The sequence below is a fragment of the Sphaeramia orbicularis genome, unplaced genomic scaffold (assembly GCF_902148855.1).
Source record: "Sphaeramia orbicularis unplaced genomic scaffold, fSphaOr1.1, whole genome shotgun sequence".
Taxonomy (NCBI): Eukaryota; Metazoa; Chordata; class Actinopteri; order Kurtiformes; family Apogonidae; genus Sphaeramia; species Sphaeramia orbicularis.
This window is the reverse complement of record NW_021941650.1, coordinates 1-21834: the sequence shown is the minus strand read 5'-3', so window position 1 is coordinate 21834 and position 21834 is coordinate 1. Positions and strand designations below refer to the sequence as shown.

The 21834-nt window shown below is 41.0% G+C and overlaps 1 pseudogene; it reads left to right on the top strand.

The window, feature by feature from the left end:
• Nucleotides 1–441: 441 nt before the first annotated feature.
• LOC115416710 (GTPase Era, mitochondrial-like) lies at nucleotides 442–21476 on the top strand (annotated as a pseudogene).
• Nucleotides 21477–21834: the final 358 nt, after the last annotated feature.

Here is a 21834-nt window from a genome sequence, read left to right as displayed (position 1 = left end):
ATTGAAATGATTTGGATCTGGATCTGATTCTGGATCTGATGCCACTTTGACAAATGTTCCCATTATAACAGATAGGAAGTGGATGGATCCAATAAATCAGTATCAATGATATCAAGTGTGAATTTGAATTTTTTACAGATCTGATTGAATATGAGCAAAACATGGACTATTTCTGTAATAGAATAAATACACAGAACTGGGGCAGAATAAATGGATCTGGATACATTTACCGAAGCTTTGAATTTGGACGCTAAGATACAGGGACACTGGTCCGATTTTTATCATTTATGTTCATTTGTATTACTATGTTGTTATCCTCATTCAGAGTTTGTATGTTTTTACAAGTTCAAAAAAAAAAAAAAAAAAAAAAAAAAGCTGCTGTTTCCTCCAGGCCCACAGGGGGCGCTGTGACCCGGGCGGAAGATGCTGTGACGTGGACGGAAGTGGATCTTCTTCGGTCAAACCATCATGGCGTCCACCTGCGGACAATGTGAACGTAAACACGGTGGATATTCAGACCCGGACGGACCCGTTATCGGCTGAAGGACCCTGTGGACGGTGGTTTTTGTGTTGTTTGTTTGTTTGTTTGTTGTTTTTTGTGTCATGGCGCTCAGAGTCTGTAGTCGGTTCTTCTCGTCCCGCTTGGTTTCTGCTGAAGCTTCGTCCTGTTTCCCTTCATCAGGTCAGTGTTCATCAAACCTGTTCAACCATCACTTTGTATTTACAAGAAAAAACGGAAACTCTGACTGAAGGAAAAACCGATAAAAGAAGACAAATATGAGCTTTATCCAGAGGCGTTCAAGGACCTGAGAAGACTGAGGAAATCTGGAAACCGGTAACATGTCAGGACGAAAAAAAAGGCAATTCATCTTGTCAATCAAGCACAGTATTTAGCTCCAACAAATCCACTATTTATAAAAGTAAGAGCTCTAAAACTACACGATCCTGTCGACCTTAATACTCTTATTATAATGTCTAAAACCCATGAACATATGCCCCCCCAAGTCTGCAGGAGAGGTTTGAGTCCAGGCAAAGGAATTAGAATTTAACCCTTTCATGCATGAATTATGAAAAAAAAATATCCTGATTTTTTTTTTTTTGGGGGGGGGGGGATTGATTATATATTCAGAATTAGGCTAAAGTTTAAATTTATTTTGATTATTATGTATATATATATATATATATATATATATATATATATATATATATATATAATGTATAATGGTTTTATTAAGAGTAGGGAAATAACCATTACCAACATAGCCATAAACGGTGGTAAAATCACAGACGGCTAGTATTACCATTTAAATTCTAATTATCAGGATAACTGTGTTTGATTACTGCACTTTTAGGGGAAAATGCCAATGTAAAGATCTGCTTTTATGTCAAATATTTGAGTAGAGTTTGAATTTATTACAATTATAATTGTATATACAGGGTTCTCACTAGGGTTTTTTCACAGTGTATTGGCACCATGTACACGTTTGGCGTTGCTCCCGTGCTTCAACACAGACATAATCGTAGAAAAATATTCACTGGCACGAAATTCGGGATAATGGGAGCGGCACTCACACTACATGCACGCACTGGCTACAGTTTAGATCTAATTTTCCACGGGTGATCGGTCTGTTTAAATCAGATAAATTGATTGAAGTCTCATTGTCGGCCAATGAGCGTAAAGGCGGCCATACACTGTGCGATTATGTCAATCGTTGCACGCAGCTCCATCTCAAACTGTGCGAATCAGTCGTACAGTCAGACTCACGATTCATGTTCTCACACTGTACGGACCGACGCTCGTATGCGACCTGACTGCTCACACTGTAGGACCATACACCAGAGGATACACCACACTGTAGGACCATACACCAGAGGACGCACCACACTGTAGGACCATACACCAGAGGACGCACCACACTGTAGGACCATACACCAGAGGACGCACCACACTGTAGGACCATACACCAGAGGATACACCACACTGTAGGACCATACACCAGAGGACGCACCACACTGTAGGACCATACACCAGAGGACGCACCACACTGTAGGACCATACACCAGAGGATGTACCACACTGTAGGACCATACACCAGAGGATACACCACACTGTAGGACCATACACCAGAGGATAGACCACACTGTAGGACCATACACCAGAGGATACACCACACTGTAGGACCATACACCAGAGGATACCCCACACTGTAGGACCATACACCAGAGGACGCACCACACGTTTGAGTGTTGTATCCGGAAATACAACGTTAAAATACCAAGGAATCCTGCATAGATGATTGTGTATTGGTGTGAGCCACGAAATGGTAGTGCTGAACAAAAACCAACGAGCTGCTTTGGTAATATGTGCCATTATCTGTGAGGGATCAAAAAAGAAGAAAAGACGACCATGTGTTCGGTGCAGGCATTGGTTGTCCAGACGTGGACAGTATGGGCTATCATCCTACAGCGGAACTAGAGGCACAGGGGTTGGACAAAATAATGGAAACACCTTCTATGATGCCACAATGTTAGGTGTTTCCATTATTTTGTCCAACCCCTGTAAGCTGCAACAGCTAAACTGCACCAGGACAATAGCTTGTACGCTACTGTACGCGTCTGTGTTGGCGCATGCACAGTGTGAGAATTTGAGGCCCATGGGTTCGTGGCACTGCTGTGACAGTACGATACACTCACGAGGAGCGAGCAGGATTTCAAACAGCTCCGTTTTCCTTGCGAACACACGATTGCTGGTGGTGAGGTGGTGGTGAGGTGCTAATGGCTTCTCTTTAGCCCATGTCCACTGCACCAAGCACCACACACGATCAGAGGCACATCGGGCCCGATCCCAGAAAGAGTCGCACGAGTGAGAAATCGTCTCTAAAGTCGCACAGTGTAAGGCCGCCTTAAGGCAAGTGATGTTGGTGGGCGGGGTCGGACAGTACCAAGGCACACAAAGGGGTGTGGCTTCTATTGTTGTCATTTCCTGTCTGCAGCGCTTTGAGCCAAAACAAAGGAATAGATTTATTCACATTCAAATCTGGTTCTCATTACACTGGACGGTCACACACACACAAAAACACTGCTACGCTGGTTGAAAGACAGCGTCGCGGGTCAGATGTCAGTGTCGGGGCCCCCCAGGGACAGCGTCAGGGGCCCCGACGTTCAATGACACCAGCGAGAACCCTGATGTAGCTAATATTTGGAACCAATTTTCACTTTTAAAGTCTTTAAGAAGGTTCGTTAGGCATCTGTGTGTTATTTATGCAATAAATTATATACATTTTTCAAATCAAATTTTATATATATTTTGTGTGTTTTTTGTCCTTTTGTGTTTTTATAGTAGGTTAAAGTGAAAAATAACAGACAGATGATATAGATGAAGTTGTGCTGAAAAAACAGATCCAAACATGGGTATAGTAAACATTTGTTTCTATAGTATATAAAGGCCAAATCAAAAGGACTGAAAAACAGACAGAATAGACTCAGACCACTAAGGGTTAACATGTGAACGTTTCTGACACAGAAGGGACAGTGGGACTGGTATTATATTTTTTATTTTTTTTTAATACAACTTGGTTAAATTCCTTCAGTGTGTGTATCAGTACTTTTTGAACATTTTGAGCACAGTTTCAACAATACCGCGATAATAATGAGAACTGTGATCATTTTGGTCACAATAACCCTGATCTGAAATGTTCATATGGTTCCATCCCTAATTAAGAGGATATTTAACCTCCTGAGACTTGGAAATATATAAGTTTTAGCTTTTTTAAATCAAATAATTGCCTATATTGGAAACATTGTGATGCAGCAGTTTTCTCAGATACATTTTTTATGTTATGGAATGTCCTTTGTGGTGGACAGTAATTTTTATTTTTATTTTTTATTTTTATAAAGCTGTGAAACCCATAGCTGGGTCTTAGCAGGTTAACTTTATGAGATCACAGCAGTCCAAATTCTAAAACCAAGACTCTTCTTTTTTTCATTGTATTGCTTAGGGTCTATATAGACTGTCCCCATGTGGTTTGGAGAATATTGCCTTTATAACCCTTTGGAAAGTGAGCTTAATTTATGTGTCCACAAATATGGACATCATGCATGAAAGGGTTAGGGGGAACTGAAATCTACAAGAAAATGAAGTGCAGAACAAACATACAAAGCCAGTGTATCTGTGTTAGAGGGTTCATCTGTGGAATAATCTGGAGCAAAACTGAAAAATGTCTTCTTCAGTTTGTGCGTTTAAAAGGACGTATAAATCCACTATAATAACAAAATATAGAACATTATCTGAATAAGTGAAAATCCAGTTATAACGCAGAAGTACGCATAAAATAAGATATTATTGTAGTTAACTAGTTATCATGATAAGATATATATTTTGATTATTGTATTTAGAGTAAATACTTTAAGTGTATATAAATATTTTAGTTTATATTAAAAATGGTTGATTATGTAAATCTGATTGTGTGTGAGGTGACTAAAAAAGTGTACGTGAATGGTTTGTGCAGATGTTTTGTGTTATTGTAAAAATATACAGAAGAAAATATGTGTTAAACCAAAGGAGGCAGATCTACTTTGATTATTAGTTTGTAAAAAAGGGGGTGGAGTCAATAAGTTATACTTCTGCACACTCCTTTGAGTGCAGAAAAATTTTATTTCATTTTTTGACCATGTATGATTCTATGAGCTCGAGATAAAACTACTACTATGTAGAGACACTAAATCCTTCATCTTTAAATGATTCGTATGTGTTCGTCATAAAAGAATCCACACGTTAGAATGGATGATAATAATAATAATAATAATAATAATGATAATAATAATATTACTGTGAATGTCACTGACTGTGATGTTTGAGGTTTTATCTGGAATTAAATTCAATGCCAAATAATTAAATAGTTCAAGGATTTATAGTCATTCAGTTCATGTTTATGAGAGGAACAGAAGGAGTTTTTCAAGCGTAGTTTTTTTCCACTAAAAAAGACAGAAACATAAATAAACTATGAATAATAAAGAATTTAGACATGTGACAAAAAACTCTGTAGATAATAAATAAATAAATGAATAAATAAATAAATAAAGGTTTATGTCAAAGGGAAGCAGTGAAAGTAGATGATGTTCAGACAGAAGAAGATGTGAAACAGCAGAAAAAGAGCAAACAGCTGCTGGACCTGGACCTGGTCTGAGTCCAAACTAGTTTAATGACAAACCTGGACCTGGTCTGAGTCCAAACTAGTTTAATGACAAACCTGGACCTGGTCTGAGTCCAAACTAGTTTAATGACGCAGCCTCATCAGTATTTGATCATTTAGAACTGTTCTGTTCTCACCTGGTTCTGCATCAGTGTCTGTTTGACTCTCAGCTCTGTCATGAGTTTAGTCATAATAATAATAATAATAATAATAATAACAATAATAATTAAAATAATAGCAATAATAATAATAATAATAATAATAATAATACTGATGATGACGGTGATAATAATAATAATAATAATAATAATAATAATAATAATAATAATAGTTAAAGCCACAAGCGGCATCTAAAGGCCCTCGCCATGGGCATGTCCAGTAGAAGTATGTCCATCGTTCAGCAGGTGGCGCTCTAGCCCCAAATTTCAATGTCTTCTGATGAATGGGTGTAGGCCTGGGAGATTGACAATTGACTCAAATTTGAGAAAAATCAGTATTCGTATGTCCAAACTGAACAAAATTTTGTATAAATAAATCTGTAGGGGGCACTATGCAGCTAAAATTAAATTTCTTCCATTGAATGGGTGTAGGCCTGCGAGATGTACCACTGAGTCAAATTTGAGCCAAATTGGTGTTCGTATGTCTGAATTAATGCAATTTTCGTGAAGGTAAATTTGTAGGGGGCACTATTGAGCGACATGGCAATTTCTTCTGATAAATGGGTGTAGGCCTGGGAGATTGACAACTGATTCAAATTTGAGCCAAATTGGTGTTCGTATGTCTGAAGTGAAGTAATTTTCGTAAAGGTAAAATTGTAGGGGGCGCTATGGCACCAAATTTAAAATTTTTAATATAAATAGGTGTTGGCCTGGGGGATAGACATCTGAGTCAAATTTGAGCCAAATTGGTGTTCGTATGTCCGAACTGAAGCAATTTTAATAAAAAAATATTAATAAAAATTTTTGTAGGGGGCGGTGTAGTGCAAAATTTCAGTTTCTTTTGATAAATAGGTGTAGGCCTGGGAGACAGATGTCTGAGTCAAATTTGAGCCAAATCGGTGTTCGTATGTCTGAACTGATGTCATTTTTGTAAATGTACAATTGTAGGGGGCGCTACAGTGCGAAATTTCAATTTCTTTTAATAAATGGGTGTAGGCCTGGGAGATGGACGTCTGAGTCAAATTTCAACCAAATCGGTGTTTGTATGTCTGAGCTGAAGCAATTTTTGTGATGGCAAATTTTCGAAAAAACTTCGCAAAGTTTGCAACGTCATCGCACAAAAATGGTACCACCGATTCAAAGAATTCGGCTAACTTTTGATGTCCCACTTCTCTAGATACTGTACACCGATTTTGAGCGCATTCAGCCGAACGGCTTAGTAGGAGATAGTTAAAATACAACGTCAGCAAAACGCTGACTCAGCATTTTGGAAATTTCAATCCAATATGGCCGACTAAGGGTTGGTTTAGGGGCGTGGCCATAATAATATTTTTGTTTGTCTCCTCATGATGAATCTGTCTACCGATTTTCATGGCTCTACGACCAACTTTATGTTGGACGAGATCCCATTGGCGCAATGCATTTCCATTTTTCAAGGGGGGCGCTGCCGCAACATTTCTTTACCGACCTCTACGAAACCCACATGTAAATTCAATTTCTCGCACTTCTGAATTTTAGGCAAAATTTGGTGAGTTTTCGTACATGTTCAGAGGGTCAAAATTGAGCTCAAAGCACAGGAGAAAAATAAGAATCTGAGCAAGAGCAATATAGCCGTTTCTATGGCAACCACATATTTGGCCTTATTTGAAAGCTCTCGAGCTCCCCCACATGTCTGTGGGGTCAGATGTCACCTGTCGTGCACTTACACACACATGACTGACCCCGACTGGGCGTGTCCCATTGACTCCCATTCATTCTGAGCAGGTGTAAATATGCGATTTGTGCACATGCCATATACATCTTCGGAAAGGTCTCAGTGCCGTGAATATGTGTGAGAGTGGCGACAGTGGCGAAAGGCAACCGCGTCACTGGCAATTTGGTCCCCATGCGCCCACTGCAGACTCAATAGGCCCTGCACCGGCTTTACTCGGCTCGGGCCTAATGAACATCATCATAATGGTTCCGCTCAGACCGTAGACCCCTCTCTGTACTTCCAGGTGTGTCATTAGTTTGTGTGTTTTTTGCTGCTGATCATGTGATCATGTGTCTGTCTTTCATAGGCCCCGCCCCTCGTACCTGTGGACGGACAGGTGTGTTCTGGTGGGTTCCCTCCTCTTCTATTTCGTCGGAGGTCTTCCTCAGCAGACTGATGAAGAGCGAAGGGCTGGAGGCGGACAGCGGCCAGCGCCTCCCGGCCTCGGTCCCTCTGGACAGCGGTAAAACCAGACCTGTGGACCCAGACCCAGTCCTGCTGAACCCTGGTCTGATGTGGACCTGCTCTAAAGGCCCGTTCTTCTCGTTTCAGTTGAACAAACGTCTCTGCTGATGAAGGTTCCGGATCAGCCCGATAAGCCCAGGGTTCTACAGGTGGCTGTGGTGGGAGCGCCCAACGCTGGCAAGTCCACGCTGTCCAACCAGCTCCTGGGCCGCAAGGTCCGTCCAAACCACAACCAGAACCGGAACCAGAACCAGGCAGATTCTGTAAACGGCTAAACAGGAACCGGCTTTAATGTCTGTCTTATCTTCCTGTAGGTTTTCGCAGTTTCCAAGAAGGTTCATACGACGAGAACGCAGACGCTGGGAGTTTTAACTGAAGAAAATACGCAGATAGTAAGAAGGAAGTGGTGTGGTGATGGAAAAAAGAATTTTAACCAGAAAAAGACTCAGACAAAATAATAATAGTAATACCAAAGACGATACACAGATAGTAAGAAGGAAGCGGTGTGATGATGGTGTTCAGGTTTCTTTTTTGAGGTTTGTAATTAAAGCCGCAAGCGGCATCTAAAGGCCCTCGCCAAGGGCACGTCCAGTAGAAGTATGCTCATCGTTCAGTTGGTGGCGCTCTAGCCCCAAATTTTGTGTCTTCTGATGAATGGCTGTAGGCCTAGGAGATTGACAGTTGACTCAAATTTGAGACAAATCAGTGTTCGTATGTCCGAACTGAACAATTTTTGGAAAAATAATCTGTCTGGGGCGTTATGGAGCCAAAATTCAATTTCTTCCATTGAATGGGTGTAGGCCTGCGAGATGTACCACTGAGTCAAATTTGAGCAAAATTGGTGTTCTTATATCTGAAGTAAAGTAATTTTCGTAAAGGTAAAATTGTAGGGGCGCTATAGCGCCAATTTCAATTTTTTCTGATATATGGGTGTAGGCCTGAGAGATAGACATCTGAGTCAAATTTGACCCAAATTGGTGTTTGTATGTCCGAACTGAAGCAATTTTACTAAAAAAAAATAAAAAAAACTTGTAGGGGGCGCTGTATTGCGAAATTTCAGTTTCTTTTGACAAATCGGTGTAGGCGTGGGAGACAGATGTCTGAGTCACATGTGAGCCAAATTGGTGTTTGTATCTCCGAACTGATGTCATTTTTTTAAATGTACACTTGTAGGGGGCGCTATAGTGCCAAATTTCAATTTTGAGCCAAATTTGAGCCAAATCGGTGTTTGTATGTCTGAGCTGAAGAAATTTTTGTAATGGTAAATTCGCAAAGAAACTTTGCAAAGTTGCGACGTCGTCACACAAAAACGGTGACACGAATCCAAAAAATTCGGCTAACTTTTGATGCCCCACTTCTCTAGATACTGATTCTGATGAATGGGCGTAGGCCTGGGACATTGACAATTGACTCAAATTTGAGACAAATCAGTATTCGTATGTCCAAACAAGAGAAATTGTTTTATAAGTAAATCTGTAGGGGGCGCTATGCAGCTACAATTAAATTTCTTCCGTTGAATGGGTGTAGGCCTGCGAGATGTACCACTGAGTCAAATTTGAGCCAAATCGGTGTTCATGTGTCTGAATTAATGCAATTTTCGTGAAGGTAAATTTGTAGGGTGCGCTATTGAGCGACATTGGAAATTTCTTCTGATAAATGGGTGTAGGCCTGGGAGATAGACATCTGAGTCAAATTTGAGCTAAATCAGTGTTCGTATGTCCGAACTGAAGCAATTTTAATAAAAAAATATTAAAAATTTTTGTAGGGGGCGCTGTAGTTCGAAATTTCAATGTCTTTTAACAAATAGGTGTAGGCCTGGGAGACAGATGTCTGAGTCAAATTTAAGCCAAATCGGTGTTCGTATGTCCGAACTGATTTTATTTTTGTAAATGTACATTTGTAGAGGGCGCTATTGTGCAAAATTTCAATTTCTTTTAATAAATGGGTGTAGGCCTGGGAGATGGACGTCTGAGACAAATTTCAGCCAAATCGGTGTTTGTATGTCTGAGCTGAAGCAATTTTTGTGATGGTAAATTTTCGAAAAAACTTCGCAAAGTTTGCAACGTCATCGCACAAAAACGGTGACACCGATTCAAAAAATTCGGCTAACTTTTGATGCCCCACTTCTCTAGATACTGTACACGGATTTGAGCTCATTTGGCCAAACGGCTTAGTAGGAGATAGTTGAAATACAACGTCAGCAAAAACGCTGACTCAGCATTTTGGAAATTTCAATCCAATATGGCCGACTAAGGGTAGGTTTAGGGGTGTGGCCATAATAATATTTTTTGTTTGTCTCCTCATGTTGAATCTGTGTACCGATTTTCGTGGCTCTATGACAACCTTTATGTTGGACGTGCTCCCATTGGCGCAATGCATTTTCACTTTTCAAGGGGGCGCTGCAGCAACATTTCTTTACCGACATCTACGAAACGTATATGTAAATTCAATTTCTCACACTCCTGAATTTTCGGCAAAATTTGGTGAGTTTTCATAAATGTTCAGGGGGTCAAATTTGAGCTCAAAGAGCAGGAGAAGAAAAATAAATGAAATTAAAGCCGCAAGCGGCATCTAAAGGCCCTCACCACGGGCACATTCAGTAGAAGTATGTCCATCGTTCAGTAGGTGGCGCTCTAGCACCAAATTTCAGTTTCTTCTAACGAATGGGTGTGGGCCTGGGAGATTGACAGCTGATTAAAATTTGAGGGAAATCATTGCTCGTATGTCCGAAGTAAGGAAATTTTTGTATAAGTAAATCTGTACGGGCGCTATGCAGCTAAATTAAATTTCTTCCATTGAATGGGTGTAGGCCTGCGAGATGTACCACTGAGTCAAATTTGAGCCAAATCGGTGTTCATTTGTCCGAGGTGATGCAATTTTCGTGAAGGTGAATTTGTAGGGGGCGCTATTGAGCGACATGGCAATTCTCTGATAATGGGTGTAGGCCTGGCAGATTGACAACTGATTCAAATTTGAGCCAAATTGGTGTTCGTATGTCTGAAGTGAAGTACTTTTCGTAAAGGTAAAATTGTAGGGGGCGCTATGAAACCAAATTTCAAATTTTTCATATAAATAGGTGTAGGCCTGGGAGTTAGACATCTGAGTCAAATTTGAGCCAAATTGGTGTTCGTATGTCCGAACTGAAGCAATTTTAATAAAAAAAAAATAAAAAATATATATATATATATTAAAAATTTTTGTAGGGGGCGCTGTAGTGCAAAATTTCAGTTTCTTTTGATAAATAGGTGTAGGCCTGGGAGATGGATGTCTGAGTGTAATTTGAGCCAAATCGGTGTTCGTATGTCTGAGCTGAAGCAATTTTTGTAATGGTAAATTTGCGAAGAAACTTTGCAAAGTTTGAGACGTTGTCACACACAAAATGGTGACACCAATCCAAAAATTCGGCTAACTTTTGATGCCGCACTTCTCTAGATACTGTATGCCATTTGAGCTCTATTCGGCCAAACGGCTTAGTAGGAGATAGTTAAAATACGATGTCAGCGAAAATGCTGACTCAGCATTTTGGAAATTTCAATCCAATATGGCCGACTTCCGGTTGGTTAGGGGCGTGGCCACAATAATATATTTTTTTGTCTCCTCATGATGATCTGTGTACTGAGTTTCGTGGCTCTACGGCAAACTTTATGTTGGACGTGCTCCCATTGGACGTAATGCATTTCCACTTTCAAGGGGGCGCTGCCGCAACATTTCTTTACCGACATCTACGAAACCTACATGTAAATTCAATTTTGCACATTTCGGAATTTTGGGCAAAATTTGGTGAGTTTTCGTAAATGTTCAGGGGGTCAAAATTGAGCTCAAAGTGCAGGAGAAAAAAAAAAATTAAAGCCGCAAACGGCATCTAAAGGGCCCTCGCCAAGGGCACGTCCAGTGGAAGTATGCTCATCATTCAGCAGGTGGCGCTCTAGCCCCAAATTTTGTGTCTTCTGATGAATGGGTGTAGGCCTGGGACATTGACAATTGATTTGAGACAAATCAGTGTTCGTATGTCCGAACTGAACAAAATTTTGTATAAATAAATCTGTAGGGGGCGCTATAAGCCGAAATTCAATTTGTTCCTTTGAATGGGTGTAGGCCTGTGAGATGTACCACTGAGTCAAATTTGAGCCAAATCGGTGTTCGTATGTCTGAACTGATGCAATTTTCCGTGAAGGTAAATTTGTAGGGGGCGCTACTGAGCGAAGTGGCAATTTCTTTGATAAATGGGTGTAGGCCTGGGAGATTGACAACTGATTCAAAGTTGAGCCAAATTGGTGTTCGCATGTCTAACATGAAGTAATTTTCGTAAAGGTAACATTGTAGGGGGCGCTATGGCGCCGAATTTAAATTTTTCTGATAAATGGGTGTAGGCCTGGGATATAGATGTCTGAGTCAAATTTGAGCCAAATTGGTGTTCGTATGTCCGAACTGAGAGCAATTTAATAAAAAAATATTTAAATTTTTGCAGGGGGCGCTGTATTGCAAAATTTCAGTTTCTTTGATAAATAGGTGTAGGCCTTTGAGACAGATGTCTGAGTCAAATTTGAGCCAAATCGGTGTTCGTATGTCCGAACTGATGTCATTTTTGTAAATGTACATTTGTAGGGGGCGCTATAGAGCGAAATTTCAATTTCTTTTAATAAATGGGTGTAAGCCTGGGAGATGGACGTCTGAGTCAAATTTCAGCCAAATCGGTGTTTATATGTCTGAGCTGAAGCAATTTTTGTGATGGTAAATTTTCGAAAAAAACTTCGCAAACTTTGCAACCTCGTCGCACAAAAACGGTGACACCGATTCAAAAAATTCAGCTAACTTTTGATGCCCACTTGTCTAGATACTGCACACCGATTTGAGCTCATTTGGCCAAACGGCTTAGTAGGAGATAGTTTAAAATACGTCAGCGAAAACGCTGACTCAGCATTTTGGAAATTTCAATCCATATGGCCGACTAAGGGTGGGTTTAGGGGCGTGGCCATAATAATATTTTTTGTTTGTTTCCCTCATGATGAATCTGTGTAACCGGATTTTCATGGCTCTATGACAACTTTATGTTTGGACGTGCTCCCATTGGCGCAATGCATTTCACTTTTCAAGGGGGCGCTGCTGCAACGATTTCTTTAACCGACATCTACGAAACCTATATGTAAATCAATTTCTCTCACTCCTGAATTTTCGGCAAAATTTGGTGAGTTTTCATAAATGTTCAGGGGGTCAAAATTCAGCTCAAAGAGCAGGAAGAAGAAAAAATAAATAAAAAAATAAAGAAAGAAGAAAAATTAAAGCTGCAAGCGGCATCTAAAGGCCCTCGCCACAGGCACGTCCAGTAGAAGTATGTCCCATCGTTCAGCAGGTGGCACTCTAGCACCAAATTTCAATGTCTTCTGATGAATGGGGGTAGGCCTGGGAGATCGACAACTGATTCAAATTTGAGCTAATCAGTGTTCGTATGTCCGAATTAATGCAATTTTCGTGAAGGTAAATTATTAGGGGGCGCTAATGAGCGAAGTGCAATTTCTTTTGATAAATGGGTGTAGGCCTGGGAGACTGAACACTGATTCAAATTTGAGCCAAATTGGTATTCGTATGTCTAACGTGAAGTAATTTTCATAAAGGTAAAATTGTAGGGGGCGCTATGGCACCGAATTTCAAATATTTCTGATAAATGGGTGTAGGGCCTGGGAGATAGACGTCTGAGGTCAAATTTGAGCCAAATCGGTGTTCGTATGTCCGAACTGAAGAAATTTTAATAAAAAAATATTAAAAATTTTTGTAGGGGGCGCTGTAGTGCAAAATTTCAGTTTCTTTTGACAAATAGGTGTAGGCCGGGGAGACAGATGTCTGAGTCAAATTTGAGCCAAATTGGTGCTCGTAATGTCCGAACTGATTTCATTTTTGTAAATTTACATTTGTAGGGGGGTGCTATAGTGCGAAATTTCAATTTCTTTAATAAATGGGTGTAGGCCTTGGAGATAGACGTCTGAGTCAAATTTCAGCCAAATCGGTGTTCGTATGTCTGAGCTGAAGCAATTTTTGTAATGGTAAATTCACAAGAAACTTTGCAAAGTTTGCGACGTCGTCACACAAAAACGGTGACACCTATCCAAAAAATTCGGCTAACTTTTGATGCCCCACTTCTCTAGATACTGTACACCGATTTTGAGCTCATTCGGCCAAACGGCCAAGGAGGAGATAGTTAAAATACGACGTCAGCGAAAAACGCTGACCCAGCATTTTGGAAATTTCAATCCAATATGGCCGACAAAGGGTTGGTTTTGGGGCGTGGCCATAATAATATTTTTGTTTGTCTCCCTCATGATGAATCTGTCTACCGATTTTCGTGGCTCTACAACAAACTTTACATTGGACGTGCTCCCATTGGCGTAATGCATTTCCACTTTTCAAGGGGGCGCTGCGGCAACATTTCTTACCGACATCTACGAAACCTATATGTAAATTCAATTTCTCGCATTTCTGAATTTTGTGCAAAATTTGGTGAGTTTTCATAATGTTCAGGGCGTCAAAATTGAGCTCAAAGCGCAGGAGAAAGAAAAATAAGACAAAAAAAAAATAATAATAATAATAAAAATAAAGCCGCAAGCGGCATCTAAAGGCCCTCGCCAAGGGCACGTCCAGTGGAAGTATCTCATCGTTCATCAGGTGGCGCTCTAGCCCCAAATTTTGTGTCTTCTGATGAATGGTGGTAGGCCTGGGACGTTGACAATTGATTTGAGACAAATCAGTGTTCGTATGTCCGAACTGAACAAAATTTTGTATAAATAAATCTGTAGGGGGCGCTATAAGCCGAAATTCAATTTGTTCCATTGAATGGGTGTAGGCCTGTGAGATGTACCACTGAGTCAAATTTGAGCCAAATCGGTGTTCGTATGTCTAACATGAAGTAATTTTCGTAAATGTAACATTGTAGGGGGCGCTATGGCGCCGAATTTAAATTTTTTCTGATAAATGGGTGTAGGCCTGGGATATAGACGTCTGAGTCAAATTTGAGCCAAAGTTGGTGTTTGTATGTCCGAACTGAAGCAATTTAAGAAAAAAAATATTAAAAATTTTTGCAGGGGGCGCTGTATTGCAAAATTTCAGTTTCTTTTGATAAATAGGTGTAGGCCTTTGAGACAGATGTCTGAGTCAAATTTGAGGCCAAATCGGTGTTCGTATGTCCGAACTGATGTCATTTTTGTAAATGTACATTTGTAGGGGGCGCTATAGTGCGAAATTTCATTTCTTTTAATAAATGGGTGTAGGCCTGGGAGATGGACGTCTGAGTCAAATTTCAGCCAAATCGGTGTCGTATGTCTGAGCTGAAGCAATTTTTGTGATGGTAAATTTTCAAAAAAACTTCGCAAAGTTTGCAACCTTGTCATACAGAACGGTGATGCCAATTCAAAAATTCGGCTAACTTTTGATGCCCCCACTTCTCTAGATACTGTACACCGATTTTGAGCTCATTTGGCCAAACGGCTTAGTAGGAGATAGTTAAAATACAACTTCAGCGAAAACGCTGACTCAGCATTTTGGAAATTCAATCCAATATGGCCGACAAAGGGTTGGTTTAGGGGTGTGGCCATAATAATATTTTTTGTTTGTCTCCTCATGATGATCTGTCTACCGATTTTCGTGGCTCTACGACAAACTTTATGTTGGACGCGCTCCATTGGCGCAATGCATTTCCACTTTTCAAGGGGGCGCTGCCGCAACATTTCTTTACCGACATCTACGAAACCTATATGTAAATTCAATTTCTCGCACTTCTGAATTTAGGCAAAATTTGGTGAGTTTTCGTAAATGTTCAGAGGGTCAAAATTGAGCTCAAAGCGCAGGAGAAAGAAAAATAAGACAAAAAAAAAAAAAATTAAAAAAATAAAAATAATAATAATCTGAGCAAGAACATATAGCCGTTTCTATGGCAACCACGTATTTGCCCTATTTTGAAAGTTCTCGAGGTCCCCCACATGTCTGTGGGGTCAGATGTCACGTGTCGTGCACTTACACCCACATGACTGACCGCGACTGGGCGTGTCCATTGACTCCCATTCATTCTGAGCAGGTGTAAATATGCGATTTGTGCACATGTCATGTACATCGTCGGAAAGGTCTCAGTGCTCTGAATGTGAATATGTGTGAGAGTGGCGACAGTGGCGAAAGGCGACCGCGTCACTGGGCGATTTGGGTCCCCATGCGCCCACTGCAGACTCAATAGGCCCTGCGCCGGCTTTACTCGGCTCGGGCCTAAAAATAATAATAATCTGAGCAGAACATATAGCCGTTTCTATGGCAACCACATATTTGGCCTGATTTGAAAGCTCTCGAGGTCTCCCACATGTCTGTGGGGTCAGATGTCACGTGTCGTGCACTTACACCCACATGACTGACCGCGACTGGGCGTGTCCCATTGACTCCCATTCATTCTGAGCAGGTGTAAATATGCGATTTGTGCACATGTCATGTACATCGTCGGAAAGGTCTCAGTGCCGTGAATGTGAAAATGTGTGAGAGTGGCGACAGTGGCGAAAGGCGACCGCGCCACTGGTGATTTTGTCCCCATGCGCCCACTGCAGACTCAATAGGCCCTGCGCCGGCTTTACTCGGCTCGGGCCTAAAAAATAAAAATAATAATAATCTGAGCAAGAACAATATAGGCGTTTCCGTGGCAACCACGTATTTGACTGTATTTGAAAGCTCTCGAGGTCCCCCACATGTGTGTGGGGTCAGATGTCACGTGTCGTGCGCTTACACCCGCGTGACTGACCCCGAGTGGGCGTGTCCCATTGACTCCCATTCATTCTGAGCAGGTGTAAATATGCGATTTGTGCACATGTCATATACATCGTCGGAAAGGTCTCAGTGCCGTGAATGTGAAAATGTGTGAGAGTGGCGACAGTGGCGAAAGGCGACCGCGTCACTGGCGATTTCGTCCCCATGCGCCCACTGCAGACTCAGTAGGCCCTGCACCGGCTTTACTCGGCTCGGGCCTAATTACAACAACAACAATAATATAATAATAATAATGATAACGCAGTAATAATAATAATAACAACAATAATAGTGATGATAATGACATTAACAACAACAATAATAGTAATAATACTAATACTACTACTACCACTAATAATAATAATAATAATGACAATAATAATAATCATAATAATAGTCATAATAACAATAATAACAGTAGCAACAAAAGACTCATCCAGAATGATACCTATAATTTGTGTGTGTGTTTGTGTAGATTCTTCTGGACACTCCTGGACTCACCACACCATCCAAAGTCAAAAGTGACGAATGTTTATTCACTGGTTGGTTTGGTTGAATTATGTGGGTTTTTTATGTGATTTTGTGATATAATGTGTGTGTTTGTGTTTGTTTGTGTGTGTTTGTGTGTGTGTTTGTGTGTGTATTTTCCTTCAGACATCAGCTGGAGAAGTCCTCTGCTCGTGGATCCATGGAACTCGGTGAAAAACAGCTGATCTGAGTATGTTTTTTTTACTGTTTCTGTGTCTGAGTTCAACCTGTTCTGAACATGATGCTGACGTGTGTGTGTGTGTGTGTGTGTGTGTCTGTGTGTTGTGTGTGTGTCTGTGTGTGTGTGTCTGTGTGTGTCTGTGTGTGTGTTTCTGTGTGTCTGTCCCCAGTGGTCGTCATGGTGGACGTCGCTGACCGATGGACGTGCAACAGACTTGACATGGAGGTCCTCAAGTGTTTTGTCCAAACATCCAGACGTCCCAGCTGTCCTCGTCCTCAACAAGGTTCCACTTATTTAACTCATTTATCTGAGCTGAGAAATGAAAGAGTGAAACATAAGTGAAGGAGTGAAACAGGAAGTGGAAGAGTGAAACAGGAAGTGAAAGAGTGAAACAGGAAGTGGAAGAGTGAAACAGGAAGTGAAAGAGTGAAACAGGAAGTGAAGGAGTGAAACAGGAAGTGAAAGAGTGAAACAGGAAGTGGAAGAGTGAAACATAAGTGAAGGAGTGAAACAGGAAGTGAAAGAGTGAAACATGAGTGAAAGAGTGACACAGGAAGTGAAAGAGTGAAACGAGTGAAAGAGTGAAACCAGGAAGTGGAAGAGTGAAACAGGGAGTGGAAGCGTGAAACATGAGTGAAAGAGTGAAACAGGAAGTGGAAGAGTGAAACAGGAGTGAAGAGGGAAACATAAGTGGAAAAGTGAAACAGGAAGTGGAAGAGTGAAACATAAGTGACAGAGTGAAACAGGAAGTGGAAGGGTGAAACATAATCGAAAGAGTGGAACAGGAAGTGGAAGAGTGAAACAGGAAGTGAAGGAGTGAAACAGCAAGTGAAAGAGTGAAACAGGAAGTGGAAGAGTGAAACATAAGTGAAAGAGTGAAACAGGAAGTGGAAGGGTGAAACGGAGTGAAAGAGTGACACAGGAAGTGGAAGAGTGAAACAGGAAGTGAAAGAGTGAAACATGAGTGAAAGAGTGATACAGGAAGTGGAAGAGTGAAATATAAGTGAAAGAGGTGAAACAGGAAGTGAAAGAGTGAGAGTGAAACAGGAAGTGAAAGAGTGAAAGAGTGAAACAGGAAGTGAAAGAGTGAAAGAGTGAAACAGGAAGTGGAAGAGTGAAACATAAGTCAAAGAGTGAAACAGGAAGTGGAAGGGTGAAACAGGAAGTGAAAGAGTGAAACAGGGAGTGGAAGCGTAAAACATGAGTGAAAGAGTGAAACAGGAAGTGGAAGAGTGAAATATAAGTGAAAGAGTGAAACAGGAAGTGAAAGAGTGAGAGTGAAACAGGAAGTGAAAGAGTGAAAGAGTGAAACAGGAAGTGAAGAGTGAAACATAAGTCAAAGAGTGAAACAGGAAGTGGAAGGGTGAAACAGGAATTGAAAGAGTGAAACAGGGAGTGGAAGCGTGAAACATAAGTGAAAGAGTGAAACATAAGTCAAAGAGTGAAACAGGAAGTGGAAGAGTGAAACATAAGTGAAAGAGTGAAACATAAGTCAAAGAGTGAAACAGGAAGTGGAAGAGTGAAACAGGGAGTGGAGGCGTGAAACAGGAGTGAAAGAGTGAAACAGGAAGTGGAAAAGTGAAACAGGAAGTGGAAGAGTGAACAGGAAGTGGAAGGGTGAAACATAAGTGAAAGAATGAAACAGGAAGTGGAAGGGTGAAACAGGAAGTGAAAGAGTGAAACATAAGTGAAAGAGTGAAACACAAGTGAAAGAGTGAAACATAAGTGGAAGAGTGAAACAGGAAGTGGAAGAGTGAATCATAAGTGAAAGTGAAACAAGTGAAAGTGAAACAGGAAGTGAAAATATGAAACAGTCCCTGGTCCTACAGTGAACCTCTTCAGAACCAGACGTGGTTTTACAGTTTCACAGATTTAGATGAAAAGTGTAAAAGACATTTTATAACAATTAAAGAACAAATCCATCTAAAAAGAAACGGTGTCATCATCGTGTTTTCCAGTTTCGACAGTTATTAAATAAGAACAGCCCAAATGTGTGGTTTCCTGTGCCTGAGGAGGGAACGTACTTTCTAAACTAGAAGCACTCGGAGAGCGCAGACCTCCGCCAAGGCTGATCAGTTGCCCCCCCCGTGGGCCCCACCCACCCCCGATCACCACCAAAATTTAATCATTTCTTCCTCATCCCATTCCAACAAACCCTGAAAATTTCATCCAAATCTGTCCATAACTTTTTGAGTTATGTTGCACACTAACGGACAGACAAACAAACAGACAAGACAAACAAACAAACCCTGGTAAAAACATAACCTCCTTGGCGGAGGTAATAAAACCTATTTAAAGACCATTCCAGATGCGTGTGAACGTCAGGTTGTTTTCCAGAATAAAATGCATCTCCACAGATGTGGACGCTTGTTTTTGTCGTTCATGTATGAAAGGGTGAATTCTGTCGATGGTTCTGTTATTTATTTCATTCATCAGATCAAACCAACCTGTCAGTGAACAGATGAAAAACAGCAGAACCCACAGGTCTGAACCTCAGTGTGGACCCCAGAGGAACCAGAACTGTGACCGGGTCAGTCTCATGTGTGTTCTCTGTGGTTCTGGTTCTGGTCTGTGTCTCAGGTGGACCTGCTGAAGTCCAAGGACCGCCTGTTGGACATCACCGCAGACTTGCGTGCGGCGTGGTGAACGGACGCCACATCCGGGTCCGACCCGTCATGAAACCCCCCTGGGCTGAGAAGAGGCCCGACCCGGATCCGGTTTCACCGGAACGGCGCCACGGAGGCCCAAGGGCGGTGCCGACCCTGGGTCCGGCCTCAGTAAAGAACAGCTGGAGGAGCTGAGGACGCGGCGGGGGTGGTCCAACTTCAAAGACGTCTTCAGATGTCAGCGATGGACAAAGAGGACGTGGACACACTGAAGGTGGGACCACGGACCCAACCAGACCTAGCCCAGAACCCACAACCCAGCCCAGAACCCACCTTATCTAACACACACACTTGGTTTATATATGTCAAATAGTAAATAAAATCAACAAAATGAGCCACAAACTGAACAAAACTGATAAAAAATGAATATTAGGTAATAAAACATCTATCGATCGATTGATCGATCGATCTTATTTATTCATTTGCATTATTTATTTATTTGTTAGTTATTTATTTACTAATTAATATTTTGTGTTATTTATTTATTTATTTATGTAATTGTTTATTCATTTTATTTATTTATTTGTGTTTTGTTATTTATTTATTTGTTAATTTATTGTGTTTTTTTTCTTTCTTTCTTTCTTTCTTTCTTTCTTTATGTTTTCTTTCTTTATGTATTTATGTGTTTTTGTTATTTATTATGTATGTATGTGTTTGCGTTTTTTATTTATTTACTTACTTATTTCTCTGTATTTGTGTAAACCCATGGAGTTGGATCAGTGACAGATGCACACACTGGGTGTATGATCACTTAAAGACACTGAACAAAAACAAATCAGACAATTTACACAACATGAAATAATGCGATAATACACAAAAAATATACCAAGTGAAGTAAAGAATAAAATAAGAACAAAAAACAAAAACAACCAAAATTATCAATAAAATGAACAGAAATGGAAACAGAATCTATAAAATAATAAATAACATGAGACAATGAACAAAACCAATAAAGAACCAAATGAATAGACATGAACAAACTACTAAGTGGTCCTGGTCCTGGTCCTGGTTCTGTTTCAGGCCTACTTCGTGGCTGCGGCCAAACCCGGCCGTGGCGGTTCCACAGCCGGGTTCTGACGGACCAGACCCCCCAGGACATCTGCACCAGCCTGGTCCGAGAGAAGCTTCTGGAGAACCTGCCCCAGGAGGTCCCCTACTCTGTGACCCAGGTGAGTCCCACCGTTCTGGACCGGGTCTGGGCCGGCTCCGCAGGGTCCACCCACACTCCTGTGCAGGTTTACCGTACTTGACTTCAGTACATATGAAACGAACCCATGGAACAGAATGTGTGGGATTCTGTCAGATGTACAGAGGTACTGCAGAACCAGGGTAAGGCAGACGTGGTCTTCTAATGGGGGGGTCATAGTGTAGGTTTATCATGCATGTAGTGTAAGGGTGAGGCCCGCCCACACCCTGTATGCTAATGAGCGTGTGTGATAGACCTACATAATGACATATTATGTAAACGAAGCCGTGAAACTGACGACTGCGTGTACTTCCACTGGTCAGACCGGGTCAGACCAGTCCTGGTCAGTCCAGTCCGGGTCAGTCCAGTCCTGGTCATCCAGTCCGGGTCAGTCCAGTCCAGGTCAGTCCAGGTCAGTCCAGGTCAGTCCAGGTCAGTCCAGGTCAGTCCAGTCCAGGTCATGGTTGAACTAAATCTGTGTGTAATTTCAGTTGGTGGATCTGTGGAGAGAAGGAGCAGACGGACAAGTGGAGGTGTGTGTGAAAGTGTACGTGAAGAAGGAAAGTCACATGGTGAGGGTTTGTGTTTATGTTGTGTTTGTTTGTGTTTATGTTTAGGTTTGTTTGTGTTTGTGATCCTGAATCATACCAAACCCATTCAAATCAACGTCTGTCAGGAATTCAAGACAAAATCTGATTTTATTTTTCAAACATCAGTAACAAAAAGTTGTGTTTGTTAACGAGTCCATGTCTGATAAATACATACTTACATACATACATACATACTTACATACATACATACATACTTACTACATACTTACATACATACATACATACTTACATACATACTTACATACATACATACATACATACAACATATACATACATACTTACATACATACTACATACATACATACATACAATATACATACACTTA